General features: G+C 34.9%; 1 non-coding gene across 1 annotated transcript; it reads right to left on the bottom strand.

Moving 5' to 3' along the window:
* Nucleotides 1–6590: 6590 nt before the first annotated feature.
* Nucleotides 6591–6672, bottom strand: Trnas-cga (transfer RNA serine (anticodon CGA)). Its single transcript has one exon. It is a non-coding gene; the product is annotated as a tRNA-Ser (tRNA).
* Nucleotides 6673–12193: the final 5521 nt, after the last annotated feature.

Genomic DNA, 12193 nt, shown 5'->3' with positions numbered 1-12193 from the left:
ATGGGAAAAAATTGAGTATTTGTCATGGATGACTACGTGGCTCTTTTTCGAAAGATGTGCAAAGGTTGGAAATGTCGCCAGCTACAAAGTGCTAGTATACACTGTAAAAACATCGGTGTTAGATTTAACACCATGGGTGTTAAATTTAAAACCGATCAAGTGTTAAAAGAGGACCACACCCACAGGTGTAGAAAATGTATTGTGATGGTGTTGAAATGTGTTCACCTGGCACTTCGTGGTGTTAATTTGACACTGTATCTGGTGATATTTTGACACTGTACTGGTGTTAATTCAAAAATGACACCGCATGGTGTTGATTTGATATTGCTGGTGTTGATATCAATGGTATAACACCTGTCCAGCTTCAGTAGGAGACCACACCAATTGGTGTTGATGCGGTGTAAATGTGTTTACACATTTTTTTTAAAAAAATCAAGTATTATTTTTATCGGAAAATTCTTGATCGTCTTGTTTAAGTTCAAAATCAACAAGAAGTGCAGTTACTAAGAAACTCTTCAAAAAACAGTTTTATATTTTGAAATGACACCTGGAGGTGTTAATTTAACACCATAAATAAGCACCGAAAATTTAACACCAGCTCGGTGTTTCATATTTAACACCGGACTTTTTGCAGTGTATTATCGTATTCGGAAACGGTATAGATTAATGGAATTTTGTGGGAAGAGAGTTGACGTGTGTTGGTGGCTTGCACTTAGGAATGATAATTCACCAAAGTCCTAGCTCATTAGCATTTAGTCATGTTGACTTTTGGTAGTGACGCCGTTATAGATTCTTAGTCACTTTTTACAAAACTGCCCGTATTGTGCTGCAGGTGGCGACATCACAATTTTGATACGCTGCTTTTTATGGCATCGAGTTGCTGTCTTGTTGTCATCTTAACTGCAATCATTTCCACATCCACCAACACTCTATAACATGGATGTATCTAACCCGTAACCTGGCTATTGCTGTTTCTGATATAGATCTATTAATAAAAATGTCCATTTAACACCAATGCCAGGCTGGTTGACATCGCTTGAGAAACATGAAAGAAACCAGGGGGGCGTTTCATCAACGTGTTCGTCGGAGGTTTTCACCGACAAATTTGCTATCAGCCAATCAGACGCAAGGATTTCAGTAGCTTTTAACAGTTGTCGGTGTAAATCACCGACAAAAAGTTTCATGAAACGGTCCCCAGGTTGGAACATTTACTACAAATGTATTTGCATCAAAGTAAATCAAATAAGGCCTCCATGACTTCAATAGAGTTTCCGTGCAGCGTGCTGGCTGTAAACCTTTTAACATGATGTAACATTGGTAAAGCTCATATCCGTTTGCCTGCAGTGTTGATAGTGATACACTTTAAAGTGTTAAAAAGGGAGAGTGGTTATACAGGTAGTGTATAACACAATACACTGTAAAAACATCGGTGTTAGATTTAACACCACGGGTGTTAAATCTAACACCGATCAAACTTCAATAAAGGACCACACCCACAGGTGTTGAAAATGCACTGTGATGGTGTTGAAAAGTGTTCACCTGACACTTCGTGGTGTTAATTTGACACTGTACTGGTGTTAATTCAAAAATGACACCACATGGTGTTGATTTGATATTTGTTGGTGTTAATATCAATGGTTTAACACCCGTCCAGCTTCAATAAGAGACCACACCAGCTGGTGTTACTTTGGTGTAAATTTATCTAGTATCTAGTATTTTAATGTAATATTCTTGATCGTCTTGTTTAAATTAAAAATCAACAAGAAGTGCAGTTACTAAGAAACTCTTCAAAAAACAGTTTAAAATTTGGAAATGACACCCGGAGGTGTTAATTTAACACCATAAATGAGCACCGAAAAGTTAACACCAGCTCGGTGTTCACTATTTAACACCAGACTTTTTGCAGTGTAGAGTGGGAATAGAGGCATTATGCTTCCCGTGGGTTGAACTCCAGTCTAAATGAATGTTACATACGTTAGATTGACTGCTGTATTTTGCGAGGTACAAACAATCATCAACTAATCAGCAATTCTTCGTATTGTTACAGACCCAGTTATACTGATATGAGATTCAAAGAATGTCTTGGAAATTAGTCAAAGGGTCACATATTTCTCTGAAATATTATTTCGATAAATTTTCATTCCATTTATTTGCATGCATATCGCGTCATATAAAACTACAAAGTATTCTTATGTACGTATTCAAACTACTCTTGTTTCGATTATTCATTTATGTTAGGGTATCTGCAAGTAAAATGCATATCCGTAGTGCAATGTTGAGGACGTTTTATCATGTCTCATCTTTAACAGCGAGTAAAATTAATTTCATACGAATGCGAAGACAGTCCTGTAAACTCTGATGTGAAGTTAGCGTAGTGAAAATCAGTTCATTGTGTCAATACTAATAGCGCTATGGAAGGCGCAAGAACTGAGTACACTAGTGTATTTATTTCATCGTGACATAACCTCAGTAAATTTGTTCCAGTGTCCAACTGAAATTGAAGATATCTATTGCCTAAAAATTGGTGGTGTATGTGGTTGCATGCATGTCATATTGAATGAGCAGTTTTATGAAAATATCGTTAGTAAATGAAAGTAATCTCAAATACTGATCAGAAAGTCCCTATTAAAGTATACTCTTTGGATTCTCTTTACAGTATCGCAAATAAAACTTTTTGCAGCGAAATAAGAATCCACCGTCCCTAAACATTGAATAATATCTATAAGAAAAAAAAAATGATCACAGATATCTCGTTATGTTTCGTTAGAGGTAAAATTGAACATTTTTCTTTCTCACCAAGGCTTAAGAAATACAATTTTACATAGTAAATAGAGCACCGAACCTACAATGTTTCGTTAACAAAGTTCTCAGTTCGACTTGCAAAGTTAGTGTCCCTCACATTACAATACATTACCTCATGTTTATGGTCAAAATACGGTACAAAACAGAGGGCGCCGTAACGCATTTAGTATTCAGCATTCAGGTAGCGTCTCTATACGCCTACTATACTAGTATAATTATGTGGGGACTCTGTTCTGGCATGGGGGGGGGGGGGGGGGGGCGTTGAAATGAAGTAGATGTACTTTGTACTACAAATGTATTAGTCGGAAATAAAACTCTAAAGAGACGGTTGCTGGCATGAGGCACATGGTCGCTACCCTTAGGTGTTGGGAAACGTGCAGGTATATGTAATTAACTATTATACTGGTCAATGATGGCTGTGTTCCTCGTCGCATTCCTCACAATGGCTGGAAATGTAAAGGTACAGCTGTGCTACCTAGTATACGTGATGCGTAATATAGCCCCAACACGTTATGTAAAATTCTTAATGTCCTCTGAAGAAACATTATAGATAAAAGGCGTTATGTTGAGATGGTAATGCGCAGTTACAGTACTCAGAATTGCCACAGTGCATGGTTGTCCTTATTTTGCTAACTCTGTTTTGTGCCAGTGTATGACCATGCAGTTTCCAATTACCCGACGACAAATCAAGTTGGTGTTTGTTTCCCTTATTTCAACAAGTTGATGAGATGGTCTAACAGAAAGAGAGCTAAGTAAGGTTGAGAACAAAATAAGGTTAAGTTTAGCACGTAACGGGAAGGTATAATGCAGTTTTTCTTTTTTTAATTACTTTTTTATTTAGATATCGCTATATATCGTGATTTTGATTAGTTGACTGGAGAATCTTACTGAACATTGACTGATCTTCATCATGTATTTTCGAAGTGGAAAACCGCAGTTACATCGATGGCTAAAAATGTATCATAAAGGATGACATGTCGTTCAGCAATCCAAAGAGATCAGTGCGAAATATTGGACATTGTCAAAGTGTGAATCAAAGTACGCAAATATTGAAGACCAATAGCCCAGGAGTACGAGTGTGTAAGCATATATTACAAGGTCGATAACCCATCATGTGCCTTTGAAATATAAGCAGATATAATTTTTTTTTTTTATTGACTGTTTGATATCAACTGTTAGGTAGCCGTACTGTTTGATTAATAGTTTATGGTCATTGATATCTTGTTTTTACTAGTATCTGTAAATGGTGCATTGTCTCTTTATCAAGATATCTGAATTTATTGTATAGCATATAAGATAGTATACCAACCCAAGACAAGCTAGTACTAGTACAGGTATATATGTGTTTCATTATAGGCCTATACACAAACGTAGATGGCGCATTGAGAATTGACGCTACTGACACAAGTATGCAGTGATACAGAGGTGTGGACATTGTGTCTATATTACATCAATCTTGTAATTTTAGAGCTGCTAATTATTTATAGCTGAGAAAAAGAAAAACAACTATCAGCGGCTTCCGTATTACGCTTTTAACTAAGCGCAGCCTCTTTCAGAATAATGGATAACAGATTATAAGATATTCTGTAAATAAAAACAAAATAATTAATGATAGAGATGCAAATGTATACATAATGTAACACCCATGAATAATTATAATGATTGCTATGTAAAATATGTGTTGAAAGTTTCAAACTAAGATTATTTATTATAATAAGTATGCGTATAAACTACCTAACAATGCAAATCGAACAAAAATCCTGCCATGAGTAATTCACTCTAATCATTTTGTTTCATGTGATTACACATTCCTGATTTTTTTTTATTATTCATAAGTGAATGAAAATGGTGGCGAAATGAAATATTTCAATCGTATTTATGTGTGTACAAATAATATTTATTGACGAATGTTCTTCGCAGTAAACACTGTTTAAGCTGAAGGGATATTTTATTGCATGTCAATTTATTTCGTGATGGATGATGGCTCATTTTAACGCATGGAACATTATTTCTTTCTCTCTTTATCCGTTTTCTAAAATAGCCCCACTCTCCTCACACACACACACACACACACACACATCTATCTATCTATCTATCTATCTATCTATCCGTCTACATATATATATATATATATATATATATATATATATATATATATATATATAGTTGAAAGAAATTGGATTAAGGCGGGACGTTGCTCTCGATCTTAGTCTCCCTTATATTTGTCAAGCTTTCGGCCCGTCATTGGGCCTTCGTCAGGACCTACCAACAGAACGATTATTATATGACTAACCTGATGTGTCATATAATATATAATGCAATGCAAATTACCAATCTTTTAAATCATTTCCTTTATATACACAAATCAATCATTCAATTCAATACAAATATCCAATCTAACCTCAAATCATCATCAGAATAACGTCATATGTCCAAAAATATATATAAATAAATTCTTATATCATAATGCTGCCATATAATAATCATATTGTCTTTATGATTATGATTATGATTATGATTATGAAAGACAATATGATTATTATATGGCAGCATTATGATATAAGAATTTATTTTTTGTCCATGAGGTGAAATTTATACACATTTTTTTTTTACTCAATGGTTCACACAAAGTTTTAAAGGGGTGGTATAGCTTTGGTTGAGATAGAGAATCAGGTTTTAACCCTTTTTTTACGAGATGCATGTAATTAGAGACCACTAAGAGCATGAAAGTTTATCAGATGAAAATCGGTTTTGAAATGGCTGAGTTATAAAAAAAAACTAAGTAAAACAAAGTGGTCTTAATTTTTGTTAAAATCTCTTTGTGTCTGGATATCTCAGCCATTTCAAAACCGACTGTCATCAAATAAACTTTAAATTCCTCTTAGAACTGTATATGTTTTAATAATTCATACAAGTGGGGACCAGGTTTCTTATTGTCTCGCAAAAAGTTAAAGTCTGAATCCCCATCTCAACCAAAACTTCACTATCCCTTTAACCATAATTGCTGTAAGACGGTAATAATGATGTCATAATGCTATACAATGTACCCTTTAAAGGAGAACTTCAGACGATTTGTAAGCCCTTTCCAGCGAAAGTACAAAATACTGATACATATCGTTGAAAATTGATCAGACTGCTTTGAAATGCTTTCGTTGTCCACAGGTGTGATAAAATAAGATAATATCATTTTTTAATTTCATTTTTCTGAAAATATACTTGAATCGTCCATTAAAATCCGAAAGGCTTAACGAAATAATGTTCTCTCAAAGTATGCGAGCAATATACAAGTAGGTTTGTATGTGTGAGGGTGTGTGTGTGCGAGAGTGCGTATGTGTGTATACATGCACTATTGTGGGATTTTTTTTTCACTCATTCCCTGGGTACATGACACGGTTCAGCGAATAGTGGCTGCAGGTTGTAACCAAAAAAAAAAAAAAAAAAAAGAAAAAAAGCACACTCACACAAACAATCATACACACGTTGTCCATAACAGTAAGCATGATATGCAAGAATACTGAGTACATTGCATTATAGTTTGGGAATCTTTAATGCACCATCTTTACATTTTATGAGAATTTAGCAGGACATTGCATATACGCGGAGGTTATACTGCACGTGCTGCTTGAGTGAATTTCTGTGCCGTATTTTCAGCCCAAGGACAAAGTGCAACACTTAAAAAAAAATAAAATAAAATGGAAAAAAAAATCACAGTGACGCAGGAGAGGCAGAATATTTTTTTCTCATGCGGAATAAATAGCGTTTGAAAAAGAAAAAGAAAAAAAAATTAACGTCACGGACAGGATTCGAACCTGTGCGGGGAAACCCCATTGGATTTCGAGTCCAACGCCTTAACCACTCGGCCACCGGGACTGCATGCCAGCGAGGCGGTAATAATAAATATATTCTATAGTTTGCAAAAACCTCATACAAAAAGGGTCATTCCATGGTTAGTTTAGGGTATAAGTACAGATGTCTTTATCAAAATCTTCTGGAAATGGATAAGTTTCTTATTTTTGTTAGCATAATATCTATTTCAACCAGGCATACACTATTCATGTCCGAATACGTACTGTTGTACAGAGTGCAGTGGCTTCCGCATTCATCCTATGACAAAAAGTGGCTTAGCGCCCTCTCCGTTATCATTTAGCCAATGATTTGTATTCTCGGCACGGATTCTCGGACGACGTTACGGACGTTACACAGCGTGTTTTTAATAATTTCCTCCTCCGTCCGAGAGATCGGTCTGCATAGTATTCTTGTCGTCACGGATAATCATTATCAGCGGAGACTACGTCTGGCTTATCTGTGGGAAAAGTAAAAAAAATGGTTTAAAAAAAAACCCCTCAGGACAGATCGATTTTTCTGTCTCGAGGACGACGTGATGAGGCGTTTGGGCGTACATCATAATCATGCAAAGAGCGTATCACTATTCTTATCGATGGCTTCAGCATAGAATGAAATGCACAATCCTTGATTGGAATTCAGTCCAGACTATATATTTTCATGTTGTATTCTTATGGCATTATATAATATGTATAGTTTAACAATCCCTATCTCAGTGCGAAATTCAAGACTTGCTACTTTAATTGGCCCATGACTAGAAGCACACCTTACCCTTAGTGATATAGGTTGCCTAACGACCAAACCAGACTTGAGGTCCGTTTCAGTTTTTAAGTCTTATGAGAAAATTTTCCCTCATATTATACAACACACTTATGGGAGAGTTCATGAAATGGATTTGAAAGTATCAACGTATTATTATTATGAGCGACTTTGGCCATTCTGTGGTTTATGTAAAAACTTTATGTGATGACTTTATGAAACTGACCCCACTAGATCCATGGGCAGGAAAATGCAAAGCTCTCGTTCCTTTTCAGTAGGCCAATAAAATCAATCTCCACTACATTGTCAGGTAAAACAACTGTACCGGTATTCAAGTTTGTTTTTTTTTGTTTTTTTGTTTTTTTTTGCTGGTGAAGCACCCTGGACAACAAAGGTTTGGACAATGTCGAACTGCGCAAATCCCGCATAGGCGTATGAATTATTATGAAAAATACTTTTAAAAACCCAGTGATCAACATTCATATTCACGAAACATCAATTTAACTATTCGACTCCCTACCACATCCCCCCCCCAAAAAAAACAAAAAACAAAAGAGAAACACAAATAGAAAGACGTTTTACCTGTTTAATTCATTATAGGCCTAATTCTATGTAGGCCCTATAAGGTCCTATAGCCAGACCAACAAGACTAAATGCACCAAAGAAATCAATACTGGCAACATATAATAACAATATTCCTTATATACTTTTTTTTCTCTCAATATATCGCTTATTAGGCCTAATTATGCTTCAAATACAGTCATATTAGAAGACATAAATATGAACCACACAGAAGATAATGATTAGTGACCCTATACCAGTCAAACATTTAAGTTTCAAATGACAAAAAAAAAAACAAACAAAACCCATGACAACTTAGAGCAGGAAAAGTAAGCCACTCGAGATGCACGCCATTTATTGAATGCAATATGACGCATTTATAACAATTCTTGATGAGACGGAGTCCAGTCTGTCATTATTTAAAGAGTTTATTCGCAAAAACCGATAAGTCCATTTTTGAAGATTTTGAAGTACGATATCTGTCATAAAGTACAAAATAATACCTTTTAAATGATATATTGGTCACTACATAATAAACAGTTTTATAAAGGTACATTTCTGAAGTTATAGTCAAAAGAAGCTAACATTTTCTTATTGTTCTCTTTATTTTTCTTGACCTTTAATTGCAAATATCTCCATTTGGCAAAGATGGACTTATCGGTTTTTGCAAACAAACTCTTCATTTTCGTCTATCATGATGAATTTCATAGTGCACACAAATTCAGTAGTCATAATATGTTTGTGTTTGCATCATTATTATTATGTGACATTTTTTTTTTAGTCTACAGAAAGGCCCTCTCGCAGCCATTGGGGTATATACCCAAACGAGAAAATATTAATTCCCCCTTTTTCTTACATTCAGGTATAACCTTTTCAAATGATTTTGATCAGATCAATCAGAAAATCATGCAACATTATGTTATAGAATATTATTGTAGAATTTCATTTCTTACAAATCTAGTTGTTATCGTTTCTTTGCAACTTGCACATTAAAGTGACTAACTCTTCGTCCTTCTCTTTTGTTTGAAACTATTCCATCAAAACAGGATTGTTGAATTTAAATTCTGAAAATGCAAAAACTCTCTCTAGTGGAAGCACGGGGATAACCTTGGCCTTGTATTCAGACCGCCTCCCCTCACTCCGTATTTTAGTTTAAAATCATTGATGTTTCAGGGGTGGATGGATTTTATGTGCAATCTTGATACTCAATGACTAATGCATCTTCTTCTTTTTTAAACTGATATTTATTTTTCCAATCATTCTAACAAAATGTGCACCAGATCCTTAAACTCCAATTCCTAAAAATGCAAAAGCTCACATGTTTGTTTGTTTGTGTCTTTGTGTGTGTGTGTGGGGGGGGGGGGGAGGATTTCCCCTTCCCACTCCCTCGCCCGCCTCCTTCCCCTATATAGACTGAACGTCTTGCGACCCCCCCCCCAAAAAAAAAAAAAAAAAAAAAAAATCCTCCTTGACAAAGGGCATTTATTGTTGGGAGCTTATGATAAAAATCACAGGCCTAATTGAAGGAACATCATTTACCATTGACCTTGACCCCCGTGACCGATATACAATAACGCAGTCCAACCACCCTGAAAAACGTTCCGCGGCCCCTGCGTATTATAAACATTAGAATCAATTGCACGCTATCCACACAATGAATAGATCAAATTAAATCACTATACTTCGCCTGTTCAGACATTGTGTTAAAATTCTGATTCCTATTGATACCAAGCTACATTAAAATCGATGATTCTGTTATGTCAAACAAAACTAGTTGAGTTATACCCGTATTGAGTTTATTAAAGTTAATATAAAACGATCGGATAAATTAATACCTTAGAAGATATATTGGGTAAAAAAAAAACAGTCCTGTCTAAAATTTGCGTTTACTTGACAAGTACATTTTGTACATCAATTCCATTATGTGCACAGAGCCCTATAAAGTATACCAACAGCTTTCTTCGAATATCTTTTGACGAGAGTACACACGGTCGATGAACTTCGATGAACGACAAAAATAAGAACGGATATATTTTGTAAAGTAACAACCTTCCTACATTTCCTAATGAGTGGCATGCCATGTGAAAAAGTGCACGAAAGGCCAAAGTATGAACCCTAAAGAGCGACAGTGAACTTTGAGGTCAAGGAATATCCGTTCATAGTATAATAGAGTCCGTGTGCGTTTCTCATGGCTTTCATATTTAAAGAAATATACTTCTATCTGACATGGTAATACTGTCGTATTTCAGCATTTAATGTTACACTGACCAATAACGTGTGTCTGGTTGATGACATTCTGGTATGTCATTTCCGCAAATAATATTGTGCTAATTTGTAGGGGCAGTAGTCCTTGCCAGATTCAGTAGGAAAATGATTATTATGTGTTCATTAGTCTCAGAGATGCAAGTTTCAAATCCGGAGCTTATATATTCACGTTTGCTCCCACCCATAACCTATAATTGCGGTGAGTTCATATTTCCTTCTTTGCTTTCTTTAAAATAAGTGCTTCAAAATATACGTATGAAAATCACAAAGATCGGACGGACAAAAATCTAGAGTAAACATCCTTCTGTGATAATAACAATAATGATAATGATGCTAATAATAATTTGTTTGTTTTGTTTTGTTTGTTTTTTATTGTTCCATATTCCACATTTCAACAAATACATAAAACATAAACATCACGATACAAAAGCCTGGATGACTTGTCACGTACAGCTTATAAGACAATAAAACATGTGAAATATGAGGAATCTACATAGAAGCATTGCTTGTAGGGTGTAGATTCCCAGATGCGGATGTGAGATTATTTCTTACTTGGGTATGTAATTAAAGGAATGACAATTTCTGAATTGGAGAAATATAAACGCCAAAAAGTAAAAAGAAAAAGAAAAAAGAAAACAATGAAAACAATGTCCGCGGCACAGACTTCTTGAGTGTTGCGTGATCACCCGAGCGAGGTACAAGTCAGATGCAGTGTACAATAGCAGAGATACCAAATGTGTACAAAGGAAGTTCAGGAGATAATACAGAAATCACGAGCGAGGCACATGTTACATAATCGATAATGTCAGTAATGTGAAGTATGAACAGAGAATATCGAGGAGGATTGAAGAATAGCTATAGATATGAATTCAGAAAAACTAGTTTAAGTTTATGTTTAAATGAATAAAAAGACTGAGATTGGATTATTTCTCTATCCAACTCATTCCAAAATTTAGGTCCTGTAGTGGTTATTGTTTTTAAAGCAGATACGGTTCGTACAGGAGAAAGATGAAAAAAATCTTTTTGTCTAGTAGGGTAAGAATGAACTTCAGTATTTTTGACAAACATCGAAGAAAACACATCAGGGAGACCACCTGAGTTTAATTGATACATAAATGACCCGATATTAAAATGATATAAATCCTGGATCTTAAGTGTTCTACTGGAAAAGAATAAGACATTAGTGTGTTCGAAAAATGGGGCGAAGTTAATTATCCGTATAGCTCTTTTCTGTATCAATAATAAAGAATTAAGTCTAGTTGTACAGCAGTTTCCCCATGCCAGGATTCCATAACCTATATAAGGCAAAAATAGAGTAGAATACAATGAATGCAGAACATGTTTAGGAAAAAAATGTTTTAACTTATACATAACACCTACATTTTTTGATAATAATTTACGCAAAGAATCAACATGAACTTTCCATGTCAACTTACAATCAATATAATGATCGTACTGATGATAATGATAATAATGATAATAATGATAATAATAATAATAATAATGTTAATAATAATAATAATGATAATAATAATAATATTAATGATAATAATGAAAATAACAATAATAATAAAATGATAATAGTAATAATGATAATAAACCAACAATAATGATAATAATAATAATGATAATGATAATAATGACAATAACAATAATAATTATAATTACTATTATTATAATAATGATAATAATAATGTCTTATTTACCCAGGGTAGCCTTTTCAGTGTTACCAGTGCTCTACCAGAGGGCCCTGCTATTACTAGTATTTGTACCCATTTATACACCTGGGTCGAGAGGGACATAGTGGGTAAAAACATCTAGTCCAAGGAGCACTGCAATGGGCGGGGTTCGAACTCGGGTCCTCCAATCGCGAGTCGGGGGTCTTATCCACTATGCCGCAGCGCCCCCAGCGTGATAAGGAGAAGAGGAACAGAAATTTAGTAAACAGACGAGGGAACCTTGT

The sequence above is a fragment of the Diadema antillarum genome, unplaced genomic scaffold (genome assembly GCF_040938485.1).
Source record: "Diadema antillarum isolate AM-2024a unplaced genomic scaffold, OU_Dant_1.0 seq00001928_RagTag, whole genome shotgun sequence".
NCBI lineage: Eukaryota > Metazoa > Echinodermata > Echinoidea > Diadematoida > Diadematidae > Diadema > Diadema antillarum.
Note: the sequence above shows the minus strand (reverse complement) of the source record. Positions and strands in the feature narration are given on the sequence as shown.